The sequence below is a fragment of the Anolis carolinensis genome, chromosome 1, assembly GCF_035594765.1.
Source record: "Anolis carolinensis isolate JA03-04 chromosome 1, rAnoCar3.1.pri, whole genome shotgun sequence".
Taxonomy (NCBI): Eukaryota; Metazoa; Chordata; class Lepidosauria; order Squamata; family Dactyloidae; genus Anolis; species Anolis carolinensis.
Genome location: NC_085841.1, coordinates 143,870,108 through 143,880,340, shown reverse-complemented (window position 1 = coordinate 143,880,340; position 10,233 = coordinate 143,870,108). Strand labels below are relative to the sequence as shown.

The window sequence follows — 10,233 nt, the reverse complement described above, 5'->3', positions numbered from 1 at the left end:
GAGAGGAGGGCAGGCTACATAACATCCATAGCAACATTGCTGGTAAAGTATAATAATACTGTAACCCATACTTATTGCTAATGCATCTGCTATCATAATAAAGCAAGTTGATTTATGATATCAAAATAACTTCACTCAGCATATTCTGTGTCTGCCATGATAAAAATACGGAGGTTCAAAGGACTGCTCACCTCCAAGTGTTTGGCTCTTCAGTTCCCAGAAACTGCAGCCAGCTTGGCCAACTATCAGGAATTCTGGAAACTAAAGTCTAAAACACCAGGGGGACCAAAGGTTGGAAACAATTGGTTTACATGGTCTTCACCATCACTTCACTGAGTGATGGTCAAATGTAGTTCAACCCTATTGTTTCTCTTAGTCTTCTCAGCATCTTATGACACTCATAATTTCCTAGGTTACTATGACAGTATATTTAAGTAAAAGTAAAGGTTTTCCCCTGACATTACGTCTACTTGTGTCCGACTCCGGGGGTTGGTGCTCATCTCCATTAATAAGCAGAAGAGCCAGCATTGTCCATAGACACCTCCAAGGTCATGTAGCCGGCATGACTGCATGGAGCGCCGTCACATTCCCGCTGGAGCAGTACCTATTGATCTACTCACATTTGCATGTTTTTGAACTGCTAGGTTGACAGAAGCTGGGGCTAACAGTGAGAGCGCACCCTGTTCCCCATATTTGAACTGCCGACCTTTCAGTCAGCAAGTTTAACAGCTCAGAGGTTTAACCCGCTGCACCACTGGTGGCTCTAAAGGAATTTAGCTTGGACTCTTGCTTAATGAAGCCCAAAAGCCTATAGCTCCCGGTATTCTCAGGCAGTCTCCCATCCAAGTACTAACCAGGCCCAACCCTGCTTAGCTTCTGAAGGCATGTTCAGGGTGGTATGGCCATATGCACGGTATATTTAGAAGCATTTTATTGCTGTAACTTCAAACATTCCTTGAGGATTATGTGATGCCAGGAGAGATTACAGTGTCACTGCATATCTTGTGATGGGCTGCTAAAGGCTATCATTTCTCCCATTTCTCTCTTTATGATGTGCTATAGCTGTTGTAGGACAAAGGATCTGATCCCCCAAAAATGTAAACATCCACATCCTACTTTAACATCTTCTTTACATTCTCATTTAAATTCATAAACAGTGCTTAGGATTCTACAAGAGAGGATTTAACTTCCATAACTCCCCATTATATTCAAATATTTTTCACCAAATGTCCTCTTAAAGCAGTGGTTCTCGACCTTCCTAATGCCGCAACCCCTTAATACAGTTCCTCACATTGTGGTGACCCCAACCATAACATTTTTGTTGCTACTTCATAACTGTAATTTTACTACTGTTATGAGTCATAATGTAAATATCTGATATGCAGGATGTATTTTCATTCACTGGACCAAATTTGGCACAAATACTCAATACACCCAAATTTGAATACTGATGGGGTTGGGGGGGATTGATTTTGACATTTGGGAGTTGAGGTTGCTGGGATGTATAGTTTACCTACAATCAAAGAGCATTCTGAACTCCACCAACGATGGAATTGAACCAGACTTGGCACACAGAACTCCCATGACCAACAGAAAATACTGGAAGAGTTTGGTGGGCATTGTCCTTGAGTTTTGGAGTTATAGTTCACCTACATCCAGAGAGCACTTTGGACTCCAAACAATGATGGATCCGCGCACTCAATATGCCAAAATTTGAACACTGGTGGAGGTTGGGGAAAATAGACTCTAACATTTGGGAGTTGTAGTTGCTGGGTTTTATAATTCACTTACAATCAAAGAGCCCTTGGAACCCCATCAACGATAGAATTGGGCCAAACTTCCCACACAGAATCCCCATGACCAACAGAAAATACTGGAGGGACTGGGTTCCTAAGACCATTAGAAATATGTGTTTTCTGATGGTCTTTGGTGACATGCCTGAAGCCTCCCTCACGACCCCCTCAGGGGTCCCAACCTCCAGGTTGAGAAATGCTGTGTTGAAGAGAACAGTGTAAGCCAATGACTTGATATTTGGGGGACGTAGAAAGAGCTTCCTCGAAGACTGAGTGAATCCAGTCAGGCGTCCCCCGGGCAACGTTTCTTGTAAACGGCTAATCTTTCCAACCCAAAAGCATTGCTTTTAAACTTTTAACATTTTAAATGTGTTTTTTCTCTGCACAAATGGATGAATACCAAAGGTCTTTATCAAGACCATTGCTAACAATTATGTCTATTAATATAGAAGGTTTGTCACTTGCTAAGGAAGAGCTACTAGCCAAAATGCCTGAGGACATTTTTGTGTGACATCTTATGTATACAGGAAACACACAGAGACATCACAATGAGAAGACCAAAAATTCTTGGAAGGCAACTGGCAATGAAACGAACTCACAGACAATATGGTAGTGCCATTTTTGTATGATCCGGTGTAGCAATCTCTGCAACTTCCCTCACAGAAGTGAACAACATTGAAATCTTATCTGTGGAACTTGATAGTTGCATCGTATCATCACTCTATAAACCACCTGGGGCTGATTTCTATTTTACGCCCCCAACCAATCGCCACAGTCATGAAGCCCATTTATTGTGGGAGATTTCAATAGCCATAGCTGTGTCTGGGGCTATGATGAAGATGATAGAAATGGCGAAGCAGTTCTAACGTGGGCCAATAATAGTAAAATGTGCCTCCTTCATGACAGTAAATTACCACCATCATTTAATAGCAGCCGATGGAAGCATGGTTATAACCCTGATTTGATTTTTGTAAATGAAAGCATAATCCACCAATGCATCAAAAGAGTATTAAACCCGATACCTAACACTCAACACAGACCAATATGCTGCGTAGCATATGCAGCTGTAAGACCAAAAAGCGTCCCATTCCGCAGAAGATATAATTTCAATAAAGCTAACTGGAAAAAGTTTACAGAGACCTTAGAAGCTGCTATTTCTGATATAGAATCTTCTATAGAAAATTATGACCTGTTTGTAGAAACTGTGAAAAGATCCTCAAGGCTCTCAATCCCTAGAGGCTGTCGCACAAGCTACCTACCAGGCCTAAATGAAGAATCGCTAAATCAGCTACAGGAATATCTCAGATTATTTCAAGAGAATCCATACTGCGATGAGACTATAGCAGCAGGCCAAAAATTATCTACAGCCTTAGCTAATGCTAAGAAAGACCACTGGATAGAGCTGCTTGAGAATCTTAATATGTCCAAGAGTAGCCGAAGAGCCTGGCAATTGCTGAGACACCTGGATTGTGTACCTCTAGTCAACCATGGACATGCAAACGTAACACCAGACTAGATAGCTCACCGGCTAATTCAGAATGGGAAAACCAACCGCAGTAGAGTAAAGCTGAAAATCAACAGGGTGCCAGAACTTGAAACCCACCAGTTGTCTTCTCCTTTAAACCTGAAAGAACTCAGAGAAGCCATCAAGTGATGTAAAACTGGTAAAGCACCTGGCCTAGATGACTTAATGATGGAGCAAATCAAACACTTGGGGCCCAAAGCTGAAAATTGGCTTTTGAAATTCTACAATCAATGCTTGGCACACAAACAGATTCCCAGAGTATGGAGGAAAACTAAGATAATTGCCATTTTAAAACCCAGTAAAGATGCCTCCAATGCCAGGAGCTACTGATCAACCTCTCTCTTATGTCATCTATATAAAGTAAATGAGAGGTGCTATTAAATCGATTAGGACCTGTTATCGAACCCAAGCTTATTGCACAACAAGCAGGTTTCAGACCAGGGAAAAACTGTACAGGTCAAATTCTTTATCTGACTGAGCATATTGAGGAAGGCTATGAGAAAGGCTACATTACGGGAACAGTTTTTGTGAACCTTATGGTGCAACGTAGAAAAATGCTGCATAAAGTCTACCATATCACCTGGGACTTTGACTTTACAAAAACTGTCCAGACCCTCCTGGAAAACCGCAGCTTCTATGTGGAGTTTCAGGGCCAGAAAAGTAGATGAAGGAGGCAAAAGAAGGGTTTACCCCAAGGCAGCGTTCTTGCACCGACCTTATTTAACATCTTCACGAACGATCAGGCACAACCACCACTCACAAAGAGTTTTATATATGCTGATGACCTTGGCCTAATAACACAAGCAAAAGATTTTGAAACAGTTGAAAACCAACTCACTAATGCCTTGAAAGATCTCTCCAGCTACTACAAAGATAACCCCCTGAGGCCTAACCCTTCCAAGACACAAGTGTGTTTCCACCTGCGTAACTGTGAAGCCAACAGGAAACTGAAAGTTATAGTACTTGGGAAGGTCAACAGCTCGAATACTGTTTCCATCCTAAATATCTTGGTGTCACCTTAGATCGAACACTAACATATAGGAAACACTGCATGAACTCCAAGCACAAAGTAGCTGCACGCAACAACATCCTGCGGAAACTTACTGGCAGCACATGAGGTGCAGACCCACAAGTAATAAAAAAGACAAGCCCTGGCCGTGTCTTTCTTAACTGCTGAGTACGCCTGTCCTGTTTGGCAAAGTCTGCCCATGCGAAGCAGGTGGACATAGCACTGAACGAAACATGCAGAATAATCACAGGATGCCTTAAACCTACACCTGTTGATAAACTCTACAAGTTAGCTGGCATTGCCCCTCCTGACGTGCGACGGGAAGTTGCTGCTAACTGCGAGAGAGAAAAGGTCGAACATTGTGAAAGCCACCCACTGCATGACTATCACCCTCCTCCCACCAGACTCAAATCAAGAAAGGGCTTCATGAGAACCACCACTCCTTTTGATGTTCCTCTAGCAGCAGCAAGGGTGTCCCTCTGGGCAGCTAAACCTGGCAATTCTAACTGGATGGCCCCCCAAGAGGGTCTTCCTCCAGGGGCAAACCAAGAATGGGCAACTTGGGAGTCCCTAAGCAGACTCAGAAGTGGAGTAGGCAGATCAAAAGACAACCTGGCAAGATGGCACTACCTGGAGGAATCCTCCACCTTGTGTGACTGTGGAGCATATGTATGCTTGCCCACAATGTCCTGCCTCATATACGGAGGAGGAGTTGTTTAAAGCTACGGACAATGCGGTCGCTGTTGCTGTTCACTGTGGCTCCTACCTATGAGATGAATATTATTTTTAATCTATATAAACAAACCCACAAGCACACTTCGAAACAGCCCTCGTGAATAAGAGCAATAGAGGTCAGGGCTTTTCCTCTTTCTTTTTTCTTCCCTCTCTTGTTCAGTCTCCCATGGAATGAATAGCTGAATAGCTGAAATGAAAAATGAACTTCTCAAAAGAGAAGTACAGAAAGTGGAATCTATAAGAACAGAAAGTGCTGACTGGGTTTTAAAAAAATATCCAGGCCATGATGATTACATAGCTGCTCAAAACCCAGGTTTGCATGTCAGCAAGTATTTTCTTCTCTCCATTAAATCTTTTTCTGCAATATTTTTTTTATTATGAGGACAAGTGAGGGGTTCGGCCATATCATCAGAAGATTAGCATGTGCACAGCCCTTTCAAATGAAAGGGGAATAAATGAACATCACAATATTATGCAGAATATTTGAAAGAAATGATTCAGACTCAGAAACTACCCATTGCTACCTAAATCCATCGAACCTTTACACAAGGTACTGTAGAATGCACCGACATTAGTGGAAAAGTACGCTATTACTATCATACAAATCCCAGAAATCAAATGCAGGCAAGCTTAAGTCAGCATTCCTGTTTCTAGTTTTGCTGTCTTTGGCTTGAATTTTATGTTGCCAGGCTTTCAAAAGAACAATAAGGGACAGTTGCAACTCACGACAGACTCAGGAAACAGCTATTAATAAGTATGTATTCTACCTAAATATCAAATAAAAGTATTGATTTTGGTTAATCTATCTATGTATTCCTTTGCAAGATTACTATATTGTTCATGCTGCTAAATTACATCATCTATATACATAAAAGGGTAATGAAATTTCGGCCTAGGACAAAGCAAGAAAACTACACATTCCAGAAACACTAAACTTGGCAGCACAACCCCTCATCCATGCCTCTACGTTCATACAACAAAAAGAAAAGAAAAATAAAGTCCTAATTAGAGGGAGAGGAGTAATTGTTTTTATCCAATTGCTGCCAGTTAGAAGGCTAAGCTCCACCCACTTGGTCTGCTGTCAGTTAGAAGGCTAAGCTCCACCCACTTGGCCTGCTGTCAGTTAGAAGGCTAAGCTCCACCCACTTGGTCTCCTAGCAACCCACTCAGCCCAGGGCCACTTCAATCAGGCCTCTTCCACACTGCCTATAAAATAAGATTATCTGATTTCAACTGGATTATATGGCAGTGTAGGCTCCAGATGAGCACCAACCCCCAGAGTCAGACACGACTGGACTTAATGTCAGGGGAAAACCTTTATCCTTTGCCTTAACTACCACCAATTCCTCAATACTTTATTTCCCATACCACCAGACTTCGCCACAGCAACGCGTGGCCGGGCACAGCTAGTGTCTATATAAAAGGCCACAAAATACAGGATTTGGGAGTATTTTATCTTGTGTGTGTGTGTGTGGATAGATAGAGATTGATACAGATGCAGATAAAGGACATTATTGATTTCTGCATGTGCTGAAGTGTATTTCAATGCACTAATGGGGTGTGTGCACATGCGTGTAGATAAATAGATGATAGATAGATGATATATAGATGATATATAGATGATAGATAGATAGATAGATAGATAGATAGATAGATAGATAGATAGATAGATAGATATTCCAGTTTGCAGAGAGAGGACATTGTTGATTTTTTTCTGCATGTGCTTGAAAATGAAATAGAAGTAGAAACAAAAAGCAATGTGTGAGATAAAAAATGTGAATACTAAGGGAGAAGGAAATGGGTGGAAGTGTTGAGGGAATGGTGAAGATTATATTGTGCCATGCCCAGACCACACTTCAATTAGACTTAAGGGAGAAGAAAGAGTGCTTGAAAGGAAATTTAAAAAATATATGGATTGTGCTGCAGCCAGCAATAAATTAGGACCACTGAGATGGTATGTTTAGGAGATGACTGGATGTTGGACAAGAACAGCAATTACAAAGCCTGAAATCCTCAAATAGAATATGCCAACATTTTCCTACATATCAGGTAGTCTGGAGAAACCCTAAGTCAATCTCTCTACAGAATGATCAGAACTCAATCAAAATTCTCCGTATTGAAACACACTTTCCAGATATACAGCTTCCAGCAGATTATAGTCTGTTATCTGCAAATAACAGGAAAGAATTACCGTAGGTGAGTAACACAGTAGTCACTGTGTAAAAGAGAGAGAAAAAGCTACCCATAATATAATCACTATCTGATTTAAACTCAGAGATGGGCCTCCACCCTTTAATAAAACATGGTAATGAGTTAGGTTTTGAAGTGGAAATACAAAGTTGACCTATACGACCCTTCTGGGCTTGGTTATTTACAGAAGAACAAATCCAGCACTGATACTGGCAAAAGAGGAAAATGGTAGTTCTCACAATGCCTGCTCCTTAGAGAACTGCTTCAAGAAGGACCACGTAAGAGGATGAAATGATTTTAGAATAAGTGTCTCAAGGGAGGACATGAACTTTGCTTTCATCACTAAGGCATCCCTGGGGTCTATTAACTAGTACAGTCAGTCAGATTAGATATCAGACACAGGGTGATGGAATCGGTTGATTTGCGCTAGGGTGGAAGTTCTATATGGGGGAAATCATTCTTGCTGAAACAACAAACACTGGTAATTTGAACATCTCAATAGTAGAAATGTTACTTAGAGATTTTTGCAGCTTTAGGTTGCTAAAAGGAAAGTCCTGAGATACAATCTATAAATGCGAAGTTCATTCTCACATAGAACAATATCACATGAGGCTGTTAAAGTGCAAGGAGAACAGGAGAAAGTGCCTGTTGTTGGGGCTTACCACACAGTGTTGTGGTTGCCCATAGCCACATTGTGTACATCAGATACAGATGGGTAAGAAACCAAAACCAGAGGTTTATTTTCAGTGGCCAGAGAGGATGTCAGCAGAAAAAGCACTCTGAATTACTAACATACTCCAGTCATGAACACATGAGTTTATTTGTAGTACATTTGACAGAAATAAGAAGCAGCACAGAACAATTGAAAAATGCCATGCTGGTTTCCCATTGGTTCTGGAGGGTGCCGGCTAGAACCCACAGCCTCATTGAAGGAGGTGTGAGTCTGCTTTTGCCTCCGAGACAATCAGAAGCAAGGCAGGAAATTCAGTAAACTGTCATTCATAGATTTGAAGTATTTTGTCTGTTGTGAGTAGAGATGGGAAAGCCTGGGGGGGGGGGAATGGAAAAATTGGGGGGAAACAGGTTTTGTCCCAATTTTTTTTCTGGGTTTTCCCATTTTTTCTATCCCTCCCCTCCCAATTTTTCAGTTTTTTTCCCAGGCCTTCCCATCTCTATCTGTGAGTCCTTCCCAGAAACTGGGTGCATCTGGGAGGATTGCGGTTTGATGGGTCCTAATGGTCCAATTCCAGTTAGACAATGGAGGTGCCTCCTATTGGACAAAGTGTTTGAGGTGCAGTTGCATACAATGGAAGATGCACAGAGAGGTCTGGATAGGTGCTATAGATGAGGCAGTTCCCAAGGCTAGCCTAGATCATATCATGCCAGATAAAGGAAATTGGATTATAGTAATGTTCTCCGGGTGAGGCAAAATCAAGGTGAGCTCACATTCTGGGGAATTTCTAAGGAATTTCATAGAAAGGTTACTTTTTAAAGTTATTAGAAATGGCCATGTGACCAGCTATATTTCCCAATAGAACCACTTCTTATAATTCATATATTTTATATAATTCAGATTGCTGTGAGTCTGATTTCTCGATAACGGTGTGATAAAGCCCATAGACTGTATAGATACTACATTTCCAATCAGTTTGTAATGGACTGCAACATGAGGGCAGCATTTTTAGGACATGGGATTTCCAACTCCCATTTTGGCCTTAGAGGCTAAAAAGTATAATTAGTTGTAGAAGTAAGGATCAAAGATGTTCCGGTTGTAGAAGTAAGATTAGACACAGACCTCTTCTGCCAGCAGAAGGGCTTTTCTTGCAGCAGAACTATATTTTTCTGTAGGCTGATATTAGAGATCTCCCAACAAACCAATCTGCCAGTAATACTATTCCACTGGCTGAACTCTACTAGGATAAGAGCCAAGGAGGAGCAGAGAAGAAAAACCAAAGAAGAATGAGTCAAGTTAGGCTAGGCCCAAATGTCTTCAATGACAGTAAAAATTCATACCAGAGCCTCAAGACATTTCCAGCATCCCTTGGTTAGGAGTCATTTAGATTCAATACAGGATCAGCCTTTTTTCCCTGCTGGGTTTGTGCTCAAAGACTCCACGCTGTGCCTGTGAGAGTGTCACAAAGACTGGTCCCTGTTCCTCTCTTTGGCCTATTTCAGCCTGATCTGGGATGACTGGACATGCCTGGCTCCACCTGAAAGGCAGCCGCTGTTGAACGTGCCAAGATGGGGGTTGATAAAGTTTTGTTGCATTTTGCATGAGATGTCCAAAATATATTTTGCATTTCTCCATCTTCTTTCCCTTTTCTTTTCCCCTTTTCTCCTTTACCTGGTATTTTTATTTTGGTAAGCCTTACTGTGTATTACTATTAGTACATAGTTTAATAGTGATCTTTTACTATATTTAGAAAGATGTTTAACCATGCAGCATGATTTCAAATCATGAGTTATGCCCACTGTTTAATCATTTTGGCAATGTTTCTGGATCTGATTATGTAAAAATTTCTGATATTTCTACAAGCCGCTTTAAACATGGTTGTTTTATTGTGGAAAGTTGTGGACGAAGAACATGATGGTAATGATGGCAAGAGCAGTGCAGACTAACTCAACCAGAGAAATCAGACATAGCAGAGCTCTTGAAGAACCAACCTGGACACAGCATATTATTTGAGGACACAGAAATGCTGTTCCACTCTAACAACCACCATGTCCGACTGCACAGAGAAACCATTGAAACCCATAAGCATGTGGACAATTTCAACAGAAAGGAGGAAACCATGAAAATGAACAAAATCTGGCTGCCAGTATTAAAAAAAACCTCTAAAATCAGGACAGTAAATAAAGAACAACACTCTGAAAATGGGAATTCCAGACAAGAAAAAATCAGGGCCAGCTATCACCTCCCAACAAAGGATTCCTTCAGGCAAGAAGTAGCCAGGATTTGAAGCTGTAAGGTGGCCAATTGC

At 41.4% G+C, this 10,233-nt stretch overlaps 1 pseudogene; it reads right to left on the bottom strand.

The window, feature by feature from the left end:
- Nucleotides 1-805: 805 nt before the first annotated feature.
- LOC134295812 (5S ribosomal RNA) lies at nucleotides 806-910 on the bottom strand (annotated as a pseudogene).
- Between the last annotated feature and the right edge of the window lie 9,323 nt (nucleotides 911-10,233).